A 20,103-nucleotide genomic window follows, 5' to 3' on the forward strand; every position below is an offset into this window, starting at 1 on the left:
AGGGCAGACACACTTCAGAATTCAGAGTATTTTTTTAGAAAGGGACTACAATCCAAATATATGTTACGTGATGTGTCAGTGAAGTCTGAGGCAGCATCCCATAATACACATGTTAATATTTCTGTAGCAAAATGTATATTCACACCAAAAGAGGGTTAAATAAAGATCATCAATAGTCTTATATCAATTCAGATCATGTTTTGGCAATAAGAGAAAACTTGAGGTTTTCAGAGCATTTTGGATTTCTAAATCATGAGGATGAAATTATACAACCATTATTTACTGGAAAGCCTGATAAATTTCATTAGAATTTCAAATAAGATCACACTTAAGATCAAAAAACGGTAAAGAGCTCACCTTAAGGTTTATAAATCTAATGCATAAAGTTGGTAATTTTTTCTCCCAACTACTTTGTAGTCTCTTTTTGTCTATTTGTGGCTTAATATTGGAAGATACAGAATAATTAAGCTACTGATAACCAGAAAATATTGTATTATTAATTCTAAAATGTCAGAAGTACCTAAATGTATATAGGAATTTAAAACACATTCCAAAGCCAACATATTAGCCAAATTGGATTATGATTACAGTGTCTCTTCAGCTAACAATGTGGATAAAAGGTAGAGAGAGAAGTATAGTAAATATATTATTCAGAATAACCTTTCCTGATCCTTTTCTAAGAAGCTTCAAGATGAAATCTCTTACTCCTACGAAACTCATGGCTCTGTTATCATAGTTGTTAGATTCTATGGTGAAATAGTGTACAACTGTAAAATGAAAGGCTTCTTCCTTGAGAAAGAAATTAATATGTTTAGCACTAAGAGAAATTAAACAGAAACTTGAGGGGGCAGTATATTTGAATTATAAAGAATAAGCAATTTCATATTATAAAAAACCATAAAAGAGCAATCTGAATCATTATTCTTGATATTATAATCACATCTGGAGGCAGTGAAGCAGAGTGTTAAGAGCCTGACCTGTAAAGATATATTGCATAGGTTCAAATCCCAGCTCTGCCAAACAATCTAAAATAATATAAGGGTAATATGCTAATTAGACCGGACGTCCTTTCTGACGAAGCCAGGGCCAGAGGGAAGCCAGCCCAGTCCCGGTGCTAGAGGGAAGCTAGTGCCGGCAGCCGCGGGAAGGAAGGCCTACTCTTGCACGAATTTTGTGCATCGGGCCTCTAGTAGGTTATAAAGATCTATCTATTTAGCCGAAACCGGTTTGGCTCAGTGGATAGAGCGTCGGCCTGCGGACTGAAAGGTCCCAGGTTCGATTCCGGTCAAGGGTACGTACTTTGGTTGCGGGCACGTCCCCAGTGGGAGGTGTGCAGGAGGCAGCTGATCGATGTTTCTCTCTCATCGATGTTTCTAACTCTCTATCCCTTTCCCTTCCTCTCTGTAAAATATCAATAAAAATATATTAAAAAAAAAAAAAAAAAAAGATCTATCTATTTAGAATGAATAGTACCTACTTTCATAAGATTGTTAGTACAAATTAAATGAGAATAAATATACTTAGAACAGAGGTAGTACAATAAATACTAGCTATAGAGATGGTAATTATTATTATTGTCATTATTAATTTTTTTAATTATTACATTTTCCCTAAAGTAATACTGTAGATTTACAAATGTTACATTTTTCAAATAAAAAATTATGGCACAAAATTAGTAACAATACTTTGTTTTGAAGTTTAAAAATTTTTACAATCTTCTGGTATTAAGGATGTGTCTCCTCATGACCAATGATACCCATTGGCAAAACAGCCAACTGAAATTAGGCCTTCTCAGAAGAGTGCTGCAATAAGTATCATCATTTTCTTTATGATGCAACTTTCACTTCCTTATTCTACTTGATGCACTTTATTTCTTAGGTTATGTCAATATTTTGCCCAATCATGCAACATGACAGAACCCTTCAGATCTTCCTAGTTAAAATAATATAGAAGAACTTGCCCTGGCCAGTGTGGCTCAGTTGGTTGGAGTATCATCCTGTAGTCCCTTACACCAAAACGTTGCAGATTTAATTCCTCAGGGCACATACCTAGGTTGCAGGTTTGATCCCCGGTCGGGGGTGGGAGGCAACTGATTGCTGTTTCTCTCTCACATCAATGTTTCTCTCTCTCTCTCCCTTCCTCTCTCTAAAATAAAAACATGTCCTTGGGTGAGGAGTAATAATAATAATAATATAAACTTAAATCACATAAACTGTAAGAACTTTTTTTTAGTATTTTAGCAGGGGTCCTCAAACTTCTTAAACAGGGGGCCAGTTCACTGTCCCTCAGACCATTGGAGGGCCGGACTATAGTTTAAAAAAAAAACTATGAACAAATTCCTATGCACACTACGGGCCCGGGACGAGTCGGCTGCTAATAAGCAGGACAGGCAGCGGCACCCAGCGGGCCGGATAAATGTCCTCGGCAGGCTGCATGTGGCCCGCGGGCCATAGTTTGAGGACGCCTGATAGTGTCTCCCTCCCGGCAAAGTCTAAATGCCTTTATTTACAACTCTGGCTGGTAACATTCTTACACACACACACACAAATCATAAAAAATAAAATAACTACACTATCTCTGAAATAAAAATGTTGAGTTTTCACTAGTAACAACATTCTCAATAACAAAAAGAAAAAATATATGGCAAATATAATGCTATAATCAAAACAGGACAAAAATATAAATACCTACATATACATAGTGTTATATTCATTTATATCCAACTAACTCAGACTCTACTATCCTGTTACAAAATTCTTAACAAGTTAAAATAATCAAAATAATTTTTATCTACTCTCAAGATGTTACTTATATTGTGAATTTCAAAATTAATCTAAAATACATTCAAAATATGAGCTCATGAATATAAAATTTAGTGACAAGACATCAGGCTCTCAGTTCAGCAATTCTCGTGAATGTAAAGTTTTTTAGTGTATACTTTAATAAATGATATAGCGCCATAGCAAATAAGATATAATTGTAATTAACTCAGTTCTGTTAATGTTTAAATACTTTTAAAAAGTACTTTTCAAATTATATTATTGAATATCTTCATGTCACATTTTCCAATTTTAATTCTTTTTATCTTATAATTAGATGAAAATTATAATTAGAGCCCGAAATCTGTTATTATTTGCAAGACAATGTAATAGTTGAAAATTTATATTTAGTCCATTACTAAATAACACTGAAAAAGGACTCAGATCAAAATAAGATAGTCAATTTTTTATATCCCAAAGCAAATTAATTACAATTAATTTTTCCTTGCACCCCTGACGCAATCATTGAATATTTCTTTCCTCATTACCCAGAAAGAGTAATAAAGAAAATCAATTTTGCTGTTTCTAAAAAGCTTTTACTACACTGGCATGAAAAGGAGCCACACCACCTGTTATGTTCTACTAGAATTGGGAAGAAGTTGAAACCAACACTTGAGCAATTATACCGAGAGACTCTGAAGACTTGTAGTCAGTCCCATGCTTAACTATGAACTACATGGCAACATCTGACTTACAGATGTAGCTGTTTATATCTTTTCATCACCTACTAGTCCAACTTCCTATTTAAAATCAGTCTCACTATACTTACTTTAAAGATCTGAATTCCCGAATCATGTGACAAATGATCCTAATATTTTTGGTTATGTTTAATTAAATGCATCTCCAATTTCTAATTTGGTCAATCTTACACGATCTTAAGACATTTGGAAATTTTTTTTTTATTGACTTGCCATTTTATTTCCCATCAAGAACTTAATGTCATAGGTAAATCAAACAATCTTATAAATGTCAAAAGAGCAACCAGAGATTAGACCCCTCGCCCTCCCCCCACTTTAGCTTTGTGGCTTTCCCATACAATCACTTTAAATTAAGCAATATTAAAAAGCCATTTGATTTGGGCTAAGACACCCTAACAAAGGGAAACAGGCAATCATTCACTGAATTCAGATCACTAAACAGTGTTTTTCATAGAAAAAATATATAAGACAGAGCTTGGCATACCATAGAAATACAAAATGTTTATGCATTTTATTAAAACTGCCTGGCAATTATCTCAATTCTTTATTGTAAGTTAAACATTGTCTGTGATTAAGCTATACTATACAATGAAAGAAATTTACATTCAATTTCCCTCTCCTTTCTTCATCTCTAATCTCCTTAATAAACCATTTTTATTTATTAATTATAATGAAGTACCATTTCTCAATACTGAAAGCATTCCCTTGCATTATTTCCTATATTTTTCCACCAGTACACTAAGTTTATTACAGTAAGTTCAACATAAAATATTTTAGCAGTTTACAGATACTATTTTCTAAATCTTGGGAGTTATTCCTTTTTTAAAAAGGAAAACAATTTTCTTCTTGTTAATTTATCACATCGGTACCAAAAATCAAGTGTAACATTTATTGAGCACGTACTATCTGCAAAGGCTTTGTGTAATAAATCTAACAAATGCTAGAACCTTAAAGATATTCTATTAACTCAAAATATCTGTTAACTTTGGTAACCCTCAATAGAAAAAAAGACATATAAAAGGAACTCACAAACTTTCCTATTGAATTAACAATACAATCTTTGTTTTTATTAAGATTCTCAATTATAAATACTGTCCATCCCATAAAATCCCATTCTGAGATTAGGGGGTAGATTCAAATCCCAAATATACTGCAAAAAGACGTATGTTTGATTATAATGCTGCATGATGTCATGTAGCCAGGACAACTGAAGCATTATGGTCTCTTAGGAATAAAACTGCCTCTTGGTCATAGATTTAGGGGACACAGCATGTGATCCATTGTCTCTACACAAAAAATGTGTGCAGCTGTATTTTCCAGTCAAGAAAGGGGGGTGAGGAGCAGAATACAAAGGGGTCAAAGATTTGTTTCATAGGGAAACTGTTTTTCAAATAGGGGTTTAAAAAAAGGAAGAAAATTGAGTGGTGGAAAAAACCTTTCTCCAACTCATACTAAAAGCAGAAAACACTAAAATCTGGGGGAGAAAAATCTGTTGTGGTAACCTTCTACTGAATCCACTTTTCTCCTACACTAACTTGGCCAGATACACTGTGTAAACCATGGCTTAAATGCCACTTCTATCTAAATAATTTTGTACTCTTTGTACACAGTATATAGAGTTCTCCTATACATTGTTGCATCATTTGCCTCCAAAAAACCCAAACGTCTCAATTGTTCATCAGTTTCTTGGGGAAGTTAAAATGAAGCAATAGCTTTATTTAAAAAAAAAAAAAAAAAAAAAAAGGAATACATTTGCTTCTAAGCAGTAACAAACTCGATATTTTCTGCATAAATATCAAATACTTCTTTTTATAATGAATCCCTAGCATATAACTCTATCTTTTACACAGAGATACTGATTTAAAAAAACAGTGCCACAAGATATCTAAATTGAGTGAAAATAGTTTTCGCTAATAAAAAGTTACTTATAGTAAATGTTAAAAAAGTTGACACAATAACTTGTAAACGTCCATCAGTATCTAAAACATAACACTAATTACTTTATATGTTATTAAATACTAGAGGCCCGGTGCATAAAATTTGTGTAAGGGGGGTGAGGGGGTGTCCCTCAGTCCGGCCTGCACCCTCTCCAATCTGGGACCCCTTGGGGGATGTCCGACTGCTGGTTTAGGCCAGATCCCTGCGGCACTGGGCCTAAACCAGCAGTCGGACATCCCTCTCACAATCCGGGATTGCTGGCTCCTACCTGCCTGCCCGATCACCCCCAACTGCCCTTCCCTGCCAGCCTCATCGCCCTCAACTGCCCTTCCCTGCCGTAACCCGCCTCCTCCACCAGGACCCACCTCCTCCGCACAAGATGGCAGAGACGCTGGGACTGGCCTCCTCCGCACCACGTGGAGCTGCAGGACCCCCAGGCCTCACTGTGTGGAGTGGCCGCCGGTCCCCACCTCTGCTGGTGTGTGTGGCCATCTTATGGCGGCCATCTTGTGACGATGTCACGCGAGAGGGCGCGAGGACCACCTAGGCTTTTGTTAGTATAGATAACGATAGAAAAGAAGCACTACTAGCTCTCAGAGTAAATCTAGTTTAGAAACTCATCTCCTCAAACTTTGGGATAGCAATCAATGTGGTGTCCAAACAAAAATATTTTGGAGGCTGAAAAAACTGAAATAAAAAAAACAAAAATAATCACTAATGACATCAGAAGTACTATCACCTGTGCTACAAACCATATAGTGACCAGTTAGCCAGCCAACCAGCACTTTGGTTTTTTGAGAGCCTTGTACTCTGTACCTGAAAAATAACGTGGAAAACGAACAAAGTAACAGAAACCTGAAAGTCAACAGATCTAATGTCCCAGAGTACAAAGGTAAGTATGGTTAGCTTTGGAATACAAACAGCTGGTATTTTTTGTTGTCAAGATTTCTGTGTAAGATGATTTTCAATGCCTTGAACATAAGCCTTTATTAGTCAGTCATGGAGTAAATCTCTCCCAGCCAATTAAATTCCACTGAAAATAAGCATTTTTTAAGAGCACACTCATGATCAAAAATACATTTAATAAAGGCATAAAATGATATCTTACCAATAAGTCCCTTGTGTCAAACTTGGAAATAGTAAAACTATACTGGTTAATTTAATATACTGATTTTATATGTAGTTCTAAAACAACACAAAACTATGAATAATTAACAAAGAATTAAGTTCATAAGGACTAAACTGACCCTATATGTACACTTACTGAAGTAAAATATACTTATGCTAAAAACTATTAAAGATATTTATGTTATTAATTAGATGATCTCCAGAGCATTTTAGAAAGTAACCTTTACCCTAATGAACACTCAAGTTCCTAAATAAATTTTAATGGAATATAACCTAAATTCTAAGTAGCCATATTAACTGCAACTATATACAGCTAAGTAGTCTAGTTGTCACTACTAGGAGACAGGATCAACAATAGAGTTGATGTTAGATCTACTTGATAATATAAAGAATACTGAAAGGGAAAATGGCTATTTTTCTTCTTGGAGGTAGATCAATGTATGGGGGGGGGGGGGTTATGTTGTTGTTGTTTTGACCTATTGACTTTGAGATGTTAGTGAGACAATCAAGTGGAGTATTTGGGATACATGTGATCTAACGTGGAGTGGCCGCTCGTCCCCACCTCTGCTGTGTGTGTGGAGACATGTCTGGTCTGGAGATAGATTTTGGAGTATTAATATCTGTAATCTGCCCATCTCTCTCCATTTTCATGGTCACACTATACTCCAGGTCAATAGTATCTCTCATCTTAACCACCACAATGGTAGTCCACATGAAAGGTACGCCCTTGTGGTTGTGTTCTGCACACACACACACACACAGTGGCTCTGACAGTATCTTCGTAAAAGAACAACCAGAGAGTAGACCCTCCATATCTAATTTGTGGCTTTCCCATCCAAAAGTCTAGTCTCCTTCCATCTATGCCTGATCCTCTTTATTCTCTAGAACAAATGTAACTAGAATAATCTTGTAAAATGCAACTCTGACAATGTTCCTTTCTTGCTCAAATCATCAAGGGAACCCTTGGATCAAAATGTAAGTAGTTCTTGACATGGTATATGAGAGGTTCTGCATAACTTTGCCCCTGTGTAACCTCTCTGGACACATCTTTTGCCACTCTTTCCCTTGTCCTCCCCACTTGAGATTTCTGAAAAAGCCTTGCTTTCTCTTTCTTCAGGCCTTTACAAATGCTACCCCCTTTGCCTAAAACACTCATTTCACCTAGCCCTGGCTAACTATTTATCACTCACAGCTTTAAAATCTTAAAGGCAACCTTCTCTAACATCCTACACTAGGGGGGGGACCCCAAATTATATTCTTTCATAATATCCTGCACTCTTTGACAACATTTATCACACCTAGGATGGTTTAATACTCATCTTTTCCTGACTTACTGAAAGCTCCATAAGGCAGATTTGGTTGTCTGTTTTGCTTACTGCTCAAATTATTTGTTGTTTAACAGATCTTGGTTTTAGCTCTGCCACTACATAACTCTAACATCTATTAAATGAGATGAATGGACTTTTATTCTATAACTAGAGGCCCAGTGCATGAAAATTCATGCACTGGAGGGGGGGTTCCTCAGCTCGGCCTGCCCCCTCTCACAGTCCAGGAGCCCTCAGGGGCAGGAAGCAACCCAGCGATCAGGGGAAGGCGACACCCCATCACACCTCTACTACTGCCACTGCTGGCAGCGCAAGCCTCGGCCAGCCCTGGTTACCTGAGCCTCGGGCGGCCCTGGGCGGCTGGGCAGCTGTCATCTGAGGCTTGCCTGTGCCTCGGGCTGTCTCTGGGCAGCTGGGTGGCTGAAGGGACTGGGGCACTCCGGAGGCAGGCACGTGGAGCGGCTGGGCCCGCCTGAGTGTGAGCCTGGCTTTGCCTTGCGCCTGCCACCCCAGTGGGGCTGAGGGGATTGAGCGCAGCCATCTTGTGGCTGTGGGTGCTGCCATCTTTGAGGGCGGGGCAGTCAATTAGCATATTCTCTCTTTATTAGATAGGATAATCTAGATGCTATTAAAACTGAAATCCAAATACTACTAGCTTTCCTGCAAATACATACATGGTAAGATCTACAATTCCAATCTATATGTACATTTCCTACATGCCTGAGTGTATGTGTCTAAATTATGTACATATAGTGTAAAGGTAAGGAGTACTTTTATGTATGTATTGTTTTAAGTGTTTCACTAGTATTAACTTCTTTAATCTTCATAACAGCCTTACCAGGTAGTTGCTATTAGCTGTGCCCATTTTCTATATGGAAACAGATAGAGATTAAATGATATGCCCAATATCACAAACCTTGAAGTGGCACAACAGGAATACAAGCTCGGGGAATATAGCTCCAGAACTCACACTCTTCATACTATACTAGCTGACAGCCTGCCTAGATAGCTTCATAACTACAAAAGAAAGACTGAAAAAAGTACATACTGCATCAATAAATTTGACTCAATATCTACATCCTTAAGCAAATTCTCCTCTACTGGAAGTTAATCCAAACTAGACTAATCTTGTTCAAATACTTCCTGTGTATTTCTCTACTTATATGCTTGCTCCTGCTATTCTAACATCCAATTGTTTACCTTGCCTACTACCATTCAACCAAAGGCCTAAACTCAGTGACAACTCCTCCATGTAATTTCCACCCAAACATCTTTTAGAGATTTTTTCTCTCCTCTACTATGTCCAATTGCATTTATATATCTTCTTTTTTACTGTAGTTGTTTATGGCTCAATAGCCCAAAAGAAATAGACACAAATTACTTTATAAACACTAAAATTCTGTACCTTATAAAATACTTAATCAGAAAAAAAAAAAAACACAGAGGATAATAAAAAATATCAATGAACACAACACCCCAAGCAGATTGCTTCAAGCAAGTACAACCTGGCTCTAACTTGCTGCCAACTAGATTAAAAATGCAAAGGGAAAATTATACCCAAATGTACCACATCATTACATTTTCTTCAAATAAACAAAGGAGATATTTTTTATCAAACTATACATAAAAAACTTGAGTGAAATATGATACTTATTTAAAAAATAGTTACTGAGCAATTAACATTCAAGTACAAAATAGTATGCTAGATACTGTGTTTTCCATTCTGCTTTGTGATCTTTTCACTTCCTAAATTTCAGTTCTCCACTTAAGAAAGATTACTCAATATAGGCCTTGATTTTACTGGCAGTTATAAACATAATATTATTATAAGGCCTAAAAGTCTAAAGTTTATTAATATAGTAAACTCTATCACGACTGTAAAATCCACCCCACCCAATCCCACTGCTTAGGAAAGATTAGTTCCTACTCCGTGTTCCCACAGTACTCTTGAATATGTGTCTAGAAGGGTTTTGTCTCATATTGCTGTTATTAACTCACATGCCTGATTCCCAACACGAAGCATTTGATATTTGTCAAATGAGTATTTTCACCTTGTATAAATTGTTTAAATATTTTTGTTCTTCTAAGAATAAAAAGAATTTCCCATTAAGCTTTCTAATTATTTTGTATTTCTGAATTATCTTTATATAAAGGAAAACCAATGAATAAAATTCTCAGAACTCTAATCAATATTAAGCTGTTAAGCCAAATTCTTTGTCCATAGTTTAAGAACGGTCCTAGATGTACATAATGCAGTTTAGCTTTTAAATACTGGAAATAGCTAAAGCATTAAATGTCAAAGCAATTAACACTTGTGTATTTGCCACAGAAGGACAATACCATGACCCTTTATTGTGTTCTCTACTCCTTGCTGTGGACAGAACAAGAAGCAAGCATCTCATCTTGGCAAATATCCACTTTTCAGAGGCTTCACGTTACAATACAAAGAATATGAATTTTCAAAGTTTGACAAACTTGGGTTCAAATACCCAATACTGCATTGACATAACACCTCATTATGTTTCTTTATCTATAAGAATAAAGCACTTCCCTAGAATTGTTATGGGAATTAAATTATATACTCATGTGACTAGTATAATACCATGCCAGAACACAGTAGACACTCAATACAAGGTAGTAATTAAATAATTAATGATTATTAATATTCTTCCCTTTTTTCTGTATTTCCTCTTTTAAGGTAAAGAAACAAACTATAAGAATATAAGTTTATCAATTTCCTGAATTCTCTACCTCCAAAGTTATTAATATAATTTAAAACTTTACAATAACTCTGTGTAAAAATTCTAATTTAAATATTAAATTATGCTACGTGGGCTGAACAATATAGTATGAAAGGTAGAAATGTATTAATACACTTTAGAAAGAATTTCAATAAGAGTTCAAAGAGTGTTTTGTAGTTAACCAAGTTAACTAAAAAAACAAAGAACTGAAAACCTCATTCAACAAGTCTTTAGTCAGATTTTATTCTCCAATAAAACTGGTATTTTTTAATTAATAATATTCCCATTGTTAAAATGGCATCACTCTTTTACTCTTCTATTAAGTTACTTCCTTCCAAAAAAAGTTTATCCTGAGGATATTTTTTCCCATTGCTTTACAGAGAGAATGGGAGGAAGGGAGGGAAGAAGGGGAGGGGAAAAGAGAGAGAGAAACCTCAATGTGAGATAGAAACATCAATCCGTTGCCTCACATATACATCCCAATAGGGGATTGAACCTGCAATCTGGGTATGTGCCCTGATTGGGAATAGAATCTGCAACCCTTAATTGCACTGAATGATGTTCCAATTGAGCCACACCGGCCAGGGCAACATAAAATAAAATGTATCCTCTCAATATAGGCCCTGATTTTACTGGCACTTATAAACATAATATTATTATAAGGCCTAAAAGTCTAAATAAAAATCTTAAGTAGTCACTAAGAAGATATGCTATTATAAAGGTTAAATGTGTGTACCATAAAAATAATCACCTTTTTGCTACCAATACAGAGAATGGAAAATTACTTTGATTTTTCCCTAAGCCAGTGTATTAGTATGGAATTACCAGGATAGTTTAATTACCATTAATTGTCTTCATATCTAATAAAGTTGGCAGATTGCATAAGAAAATAATTGGCTTCTTGATAGTATTTTCATAGGTATTCGGTAGTTTTGCCACTTAGCTTTTTTTCCCTGAGAAGTAGTTTGAAAGGTGTGTCGGGAAAAACACATTAGGGAAAAAACAGAGACCCTGAGCTCTCTTCTTTATGAGATGCTATGATTATTTACGTATGAAAAAGAAAAGGTCAAGGTAAATAAAGAACATTAATCAAAATAGATCTACAATTCCAATCTATATGTACATTTCCTACATGCCTGCGTGTATGTGTCTAAATTATGTACATATAGTGTAAAGGTAAGAACAAGTACTTTCATATATGTACTGTTTTAAGTGTTTCACTAGTATTAACTTCTTTAATCTTCATGAGAGCCTTACCAGGTAGTTGCTATTAGTAGTACCCATTTCTTATATGGAAACAGATAGAGATTAAATGATATGCCCAATATCACAAACCTTGAAGTGGCACAACAGGAATACAAGCTCAGGGAATATAGCTCCAGAACTCACACTCCAGAAGAGTAGAAATGAAGAATCTTGCTCACCACTATATTCTTAGCACTTAAATACAGTAGCTGCTCAACAAATAGCTATCCAAGTTATGTTTCTCTCCCTGCCCCCTCTCTCTGAAGGCAATTAAAAAAACAAATACATGAATCTACGTTAAGGCCTAAATCATGGGCTGTGCTTAGTGACTTGCTTCCAGAATAGAGTATGGAATGAGTGGATATGGGCGTGAAACCTGGCAAACCAAGACCTCAAAAAGGTGATCATGGTTAACATAATTTTATCATATTGTTTGCATGTAACCTTGATATATTGTGATGAGAATGGCTCTTCACTCTGTTGTCTTGCTCCCTAAAAACCATGACCCCAGTCTAATCAAGAAGAAAACATCAGCGATATCACCTCACACCTGTCAGAACGGCTATCATCAATAAATCAACAATGTGAAGAAAATGAAACCCTCATGCACTGTTGGGGAATGCAGATAGGTGCAGCTATTGTGGAAATCAATATGGAGTTACCTCAAAAAATTAGGATGGCCTGCAGACATCCCCCAGGGGTCCTGGATTGCAAGAGGGCACAAGCCAGGCCGAGGGACCGTGAGAGGGCTCCAGGGCGTGTCTGGCCCATCTCACCCAGTCCTGATCAGCCGGACCCCAGCAGCAAGCTAACCTACCAGTTGGAGCATTTGCCCCCTGGTGGTCAGTGCACATCATAGTGACTGGTCGAACGTCGGACACCTAACATATTAGGCTTTTATTATATAGGACTAGAGGCCTGGTGCATGAAATTCATGCATGGGGCGGGGGGAGTCACCTCAGCCCAGCCTGCACCCTCTCCAATCCGGGACCCCTCAGACATCCCTCTCACAATCCAGGACCGATGGCTCCTAACTGCTCACCTGCATGCTGGCCTGATCGCCCCTAACTGCGCCCCCCTGCCAGCCTGGTTGCCCCCAACTGCCCCCCACCAGCCTGATCACCCCTGCCTCTGCCTGCTGGCCTGATCACCCTCAACTGCGTTCCTACCCCCCCCTGCCGGCCTGGTCGCCCCCAGCTGTCCCCCTGGTTGCCCCCAACTGCCCTCCCCTCCCTGCTGACCTGGTCACCCCCAACTGCCCCTGCTGCCAGCCTGGTCACCCCTCACCGCCCCCCGCCCTTGCTGGCCTGGTCACCCCTCACTGCCCCCCCTGCCGGCCTGGTTGCTCCACGCAGCCTGTTCAGTCGGATGGTCATCCCTCACTAACCCCCCTGCCAGCCTGGTCGCCCCACACAGCCTGCTGTTCAGTCATTACTGTGAGGGCATCCTGACCAATTTGCATATTACCCTTTTATTAGTATAGATAGCCAAGATTTGGAAGCAGCCCAAGTGCCCATCAGTAGATGAGTGGATACAAAAGCTGTGGTACATTTACACAACGGGATACTACTCAGCTGTAAAAAAGGAAGGAAATCTTACTTTTTGTGACAGTGATGGATGGACCTAGAGACAATTATGCTAAGTGAAATAAGCTAATCAGAGAAAAGCAAGTACCATATAAGTGAAACTAATAAACAAAATAAAACAAAGTGGAGACAGACTCATGGATACAGAGAACAGACTGATAGCTATAAGGCAAGGGGTTGAGGCTAGGTGAAAAGGGTGACTCAGGGACACAGACAAATAGTATGGTGACTGCCAGAGAGAAGGGAGGGTGGGGAGAGGTAGAAGAGGATAAAGGGAGTGGGAGGATAAATGGTGATGGAAGGAGACTTGATTGGGGTGATAAACACACGATATAATATGTAGGTGATGTATTGTAGAATTGTGCTGAAACTTGTATAATTTTGTTAATCAGTTTCACCCCAATAAATTCAATTAAAAATTTTTTTAATCTCAATCGAGGAACATTCAGTAAAATTTCTGACTAGTGCTCCTCAAAATTGTCATAGTCATCAAAAACAAGGAAAGTATGAGAAACTGGAATTCTGGAATCAAAAATGACACTAAGGGAAAACTAGTGAAATCTGAATGAAGTGTGTAGTTTAATAGTAATGTAGCAATTTTGTTACCTTAGTTGTGACAAATGTACCATAGTAATGTAAGAAGTTAACAATATGAAAACTGGATGAGGTATATCACTCTGTACTATCTTGCAACTTTCTGTAAATGTAAACTAGCCTAAAAGGAAAAGTTTATTTAAATTTTAAAAAGTTTAAGACAAGGGAAGTAAGAAACACATAAATCAAAATCCCTTGGAAGAAAATAATAATAAACATTATTTTGGTCCCTTTATATTTGGTGGTAAAATAGAGATAGCATTCTCATAGAGTGGAAATAAAGTTATTAATAAAACAATTCCAGTTATTATACAACTCTATAATATTAATTATGAAGTCACATGTGACCAAAGCAAATGCCCCTTGAATTCTAATTTCTCACAATATCTTTTTCTCAGTCCTCAACAATTCAATTATTAACTCTGACAAAAATTCGTATCATCAGCTGTCAGCTCTATATTGACTGAATTATCCCACACTTCCAGCTTCTAGTCACTTAAAGTTCAAATTCACCTTACACTCAACTAAACTCACCACCTTCTTTGTGATGTTCCCCTTCTAAATCTCCTTCTTAAAATTAATTTTTTTCAATAGATCGTCCCTTCTCCTTCCTCTTCAGTCCCACAGTTAATAATTAGTCCTACACATTGCTGTCATATGAACCTTCCTCAGATAAAGATTTTATCACATCATTCCAGGCTCAAATGCCATATTTAAGTTCAGAAGTGATGTTTTCAAGGCCATCATATCTAATAAAAGAGCAATATGCAAATTAACCACCACTCCGCTACACCCACAAGCCATGCCCACCAGCCAATCAGGAGCGAGTATGCAAATTAACCCAACCAAGATGGCTGCAGCCACGGAGCGAGGAGGCTTGGGTTGCCCCCAGCGATGGAGGAAGCCAAGCTTTCTGCACACCCTGGCCAGCCCAGGCCTCCACTCAAGGCTACAAAGTTTCAATTATAGAAGATAAATAAATCCCAACAAAAATGGCTGCGGCCACAGAGCAAGCAGGAGTCTTGGCTCTGCTCAAGGCTACAAAGTTTCAATTATAGAAGATAAATCCCAGATACCAGGGCCTCCGCTTGGGTCACCGGGGGGCGCAGCCGGTCTGCAAACCACCACAGGACCCTCACCCAGGCCGCCCCACACCCCAAGGGAACCCCCACTCTGATCCGGGACACCCTTCAAGGGCAAACCAATTAGCCCCCACCCGTGCACCAGGCCTCTATCCTATCTAATAAATGAGTAATATGCAAATTGACCATCACTCCAACACACAAGATGGCTGCCCCCATGTGGACCCAAGATGGCCACCACAAGATGGCCAGCAGGGGAGGGCAGTTGGGAGGGACCAGGCCTGCAAGGGAGGGCAGTTGTGGGCCATCAGGCAAGCAGGAAAGGGCATTTGGGAGAGACTAGGCCTGCAAGGGAGGGCAGTTGGGGGCGATCAAGCCTGCAGAGAGGACAGTTAAGGGTGACCAGGCTGGCAGAGGAGGGAAGTTGGGGGCAACCGGGCCTGCAGGGAAGGGCAATTGGGGGGGGGGGACCCAGGCCTGCAGGGGAGAGCAGTTGGGGGGGACCAGGGCTGCAGGGGAGGGCAGTTAGGGGTGACCGGGCCTGCAGGGGAGGGCAGTTAGGGGTGACCAGGCCTGCAGGGGAGGGCAGTTAGGGGCAAACAGGCTGGCAGGGGAGTGGTTAGGGGGTGATCAGGCTGGCAGGCAGAAGCGGTTAGGGGCAATCAGGCAGGCAGGCAGGTGAGCAGTTGGGAGCCAGAAATCCTGGATTGTGAGGGATGTCCGACTACCCTCGTGGGGTTCCAGATTGGAGAGGGTGCAGGCTGGGCTGAGGGACACACATCCCCGTGCATGAATTTCGTGCACTGGGCCTCTAGTCCATAATAGTTGTTTATCCTTTTGTGCCCATCACATGTAAAAAAAGACCTTTCCCTCATCCCTCTATCTTATAAGTCCTGCTTTTCCTTTATTCACAAAATAGTAAAATATCGACTGAGCATATAACATATATCTGAGAAGATTTTATTATCTTCTTGGAGTAATAAAACTTAAAAAGATTAACTAATAACATGGGAATTTGTCTATTCAAGGATGTATCCTCAGTTCCTATAGAGTGCCTGGCACATGGTAGGTGCTGAAAAAACATTTATTAAATGAAAACAAGGCAGTACAGAATGTTCCAGTACAAAAGAATTTGGTGTTATTAGAGATGAGTTTTCAGATGGAGAAAGGCAGATCTAAAATTGTATTATTTTAAGGTTCTTAGGGCAATCAAAATTACAACCAAACCTCAAGCCTGAGCAGATCTTCAGCAGTTAAGAGGATGTGTGCAGGTGCATGTCAACAGAAAAATGTTATATCAACAAAGGTAAAAAAAAAAAAAAGTAAAATTGGTATAACATGTTAGAGTAGTGAATAAACAGTTCTTATAGGTTAGTGGAAAATAAGATGGGAGAAGACAGGAACCAAAGTTTGAAGTCTTGAGAAGAAACCTGGTATTCATGCTTGATCTTCAGGATGATTAATTTAATGGGAGCAACACTTTAGAAAGCAAGAGAGCCCTATTTCTTCAAGAAGCCTCCCCTATCCACTCAAACCTTGTTTTCTTTCCCTCTTAACTTACAGCATCTGCCTGCATCATACAATTTAACTCCTAACTATATCATCTCACAATGTAAACTCACTTTCACGTGTTAATGTAGTCTCTTCAACCTAAGAACAGGGATCAAATCTTAGGCCTCTTTTTCTTCCCTAAGAAATCAGCAAATCATTAGACCTTCAAAAGTTTGTTTTTGAAGGACCTTTTTGCATTTATGCAAAAATGACAACTGAAGAGCAACACACACATAGCTAAGCCATAAACTGGCATAAGAACAAGACTATTTTTTAAAGTTTCATTTGATAGATCGCATAACTAATGATGTAGTTATCTTCCAGCGTATGTTTTCAATGCTTTCTGCTTTATGTAAGTATTTCATTACCTCATTTACTTTTCTTTCTCACCTAAGCATTGCTCAGTGGTCAGCACACATATTCATTTCTCAATCCCATTATCCTTTCTGCACTGAAGCCTTCCTGATATTTTTATGTTAACTTCATTAAGAACCATTATCATGGTGTAATTAAAATTCTAATGAATGTTGCTGCTATAATTTCTCTACCCAATCCTAAATATTTCTAAATTTCTCTACACATCCTTAATGTTTCCTGTGGTTTAGCACTCTTCAAGTAAAACTGATTCAAATAAAAACATATGTTATGTAAATAATTCAAATACACAAAGTATTCACAAAATGAAACAAAATGCATTAGTAACCAGGGACTGTATTTAAATTCTAAAATTTTCCAAATGCTCCAAAAGTTTGGATTTTAAAGTTTTCAATCCTTCGACATTTAATTTTATATAGTCTAAAAATTAATTTTTATTCCCTTAAAATCTGTTCATGTTAACATTCATGTTAATGCCTTTCAAAAAAAAAAAGCTTAAGAAAGTGTGCATACATAAATCAAACAAGTGTTTATTTCAGCCCCAAACAAGTATTTTCAATGGTAATAATCTTTTCAGGTCACGACTTTTATGTAAAAAGAAAAAACTTTAGATTTTTATAAAACTATCAAAAAAATCCTCCAGAATGTAATTATTTCTGATTACACCAGAACCTCTCATTAATGGCTCTAAAACTCAAACATCGCCCCAACTCCCGAGGTAGGAAACTCCATACATAACGTACCATTCTAATCCCCACTACTCTTTAATGGGTACCTCATGCTTCTGAGATTTTAAAGATGAATCATCAAAACGACAAAGGACGGCAAAAATGTCAATATATACCTTGCAAGGACTGCAAGGAAACAGTTGTCTTTCGATTCGGACACGTACAGTTCAGCTTTTTCCACTTCCCCACCTCAGAACACACGAAAATAAATGTGGATGGAAAGCTACAGCACGGTTACAAAGCCCCTGGCTTCCAGCGAAGTGTCACCCTAGTGGCACTAGGACAATCTCTTACACTCTGCCGGCCACGTGGCTGTCACAATTAGGAGGAGGACGGGAGAAACAGCGTAAACTAACCAGAAATAAATAATAGCACTCCTCCCCCCACCTTGGAGTTCGGGTAGAAAAAAGTATGTGTCATTTCTTTGCATGTAAGATTTTTTTCCTGTAAGGAGAAAACTAAGTACAGAGGCCGCTTTAAAGAGACTTTAAGTCAAAGAAGATGCCGAGAGTGTGCCCCCAATGAATTGGGTACCCCAACTCCCCTGAGCTGTGGTGGGAAAAAGCATTCCGAAAAAGGGTAAAAGGGGTGGAGTAGAGCAAGATGGAGCACAGGCACATGGGCCGCTTTCCGCGGACTCCCACCGCCCTCCCGGGTTCCAGACTCGCTGCTGCGGCGGCCGTGGGGCAAACTGAAGGCGTAAGTGCCTCACGCACGCCCTCAAAGCTCACACCCAGGAGAGAAGACTGAAGGGCAGAGGTAACGGCGGCCCCAAGAAAGAAGGCGAACAGGAAGTGTCCATTTTGTAGCGCTGAAACACTAACTCCTATCCCACCTAGACAGCCACCCTCGCAGGCCCCCAGGGCGTCCGCTGGAGCAGGAGCCCGAGGGTGCCGGGTCGACCACCCCCACATCCGGGACCCGAACCTGTCCACCCCAATGCCCCGGCACTCAACCGCCCGAAGTTCACTCCTGGCGGCGCCCGGCGCCTTCCCGGACACTACTTGGCCGGGCTCAGTCGGAGTCCGCCCGGGGCCGGGCGAGGACTCCACGCCCCGCACGTCTAGTTCCAAGACGAGCTGGGGGAAGGGGCGTTGCAAAGACTCCTGGGGGGGTTGGGGCAGCCACTTCCCCGCACAGCGGATTCTCCCCAGTCGAACCCCAAGCGTCCTCGGGGTCACCTCCAGCCTTCGCCGAAAGACAGCACCCTTCGCCACAGTTTCCTCGCGCGACACCCGCTCCCGGGCGGTCAATACCTTTCAGGAAAAACTCCGAACTCCTCACGGGGCCGCACTCCCCTCAGTTCGACGCCCCCGGGGAGCCCACACACCACCCAAGCAGCGCTCTGGGGAGATCCCCGAGCCGGAGCCAAATCCTTAGGACGAAAATGTCCGGGCGCGTCACGGGACAGCCGCCTCCGGGCCCCACGCCCGGCGCTGGCCGCACGCGCTGCTTGTGCCCAGGAGCTGCGCCGCGACCCCGGGAGGGGAGCGCGGACGCCCGGCGGCGCCGGCCGGAGAGGGAGCCGTTCCACCCGGGACTCACCGTCAGCTCGGCCGCCGCGGCGGGGAAGCAAGGGACGGGAAGGGGAAGACACAATATGGCAGAGCACCGCAGCTGCTCCCGGCAGCTTCCAGCAGCCGCCTCCGGGAAGACGCCGCCACGAGCAGGCAGCAGCAGCTGCGGTGCCGGCCGCGGCAGTACCACATCCCCCCCGCCCCGCTACTGGCTTCCTCCCTCTCCCCCCCCGCCCTTTCCCCGCTGCCATGGCAACGTGGCGCCAAGGAGATTAGCCCCGCCCCTCCCTTGGTTCCCGCCTCCCAGAGCCTCTCGGGAGGAGTGCTCGGCCCGCCCCTTCCCGTCCCCTCCCACCTCAACTGAAGGGCGGGGCTCGGACCCGGAGGCGGCCCTGAAGGGCGGGTAGGGGAAGTAGGGGGCTGCGGTGTCCGGAAGGGCGGGGCTCGCACAGAGGTAGGGCGGAGACGTGGTGGGCCAGTGCGGGTTTCGGGCTGAGGAGAAGCTGGGGAAGGCGGGAAAATGTAAAGGCCTCGCCCGTCCGGGGAAGGACCTATAGGAGTGCGGCGGAGCGCGGCGCGGCCGCTGACTGGCCGAGATGGCGCGGGGCGGGGCGAGGGTGGCTGTCCCGGCTGGTCGTACCGCGAAGCCGGTGCTGGCACTGCAAGAACAGCCCCCAATAGCCCGAGCCTCTGTGGTTTCCCCCGAGAGCCTTCCGCCTTTGGCCAGGCTTTTTGAAAGCGCTTTAGGGACGATAAAGCATGAATATAAACTTAGG

At 40.9% G+C, this 20,103-nt stretch overlaps 1 protein-coding gene across 3 annotated transcripts in view; it reads right to left on the reverse strand.

Moving 5' to 3' along the window:
- Nucleotides 1–19,573, reverse strand: part of FOXN2 (forkhead box N2) — a 62,508-nt gene extending 42,935 nt beyond the window's left edge. For 2 of the 3 annotated variants that reach the window (XM_080683211.1, XM_080683213.1), the window contains exon 1: nt 19,356–19,573. The gene's annotated coding sequence lies outside the window, so the exon portion shown is untranslated. Of the gene's footprint in view, nt 1–19,066; nt 19,117–19,355 lie in introns of those variants that run through there. The other variant, XM_080683212.1, reaches the window with a different exon arrangement.
- Nucleotides 19,574–20,103: the final 530 nt, after the last annotated feature.

The sequence above is a fragment of the Plecotus auritus genome, assembly GCF_963455305.1.
Source record: "Plecotus auritus genome assembly, chromosome: 8".
NCBI lineage: Eukaryota > Metazoa > Chordata > Mammalia > Chiroptera > Vespertilionidae > Plecotus > Plecotus auritus.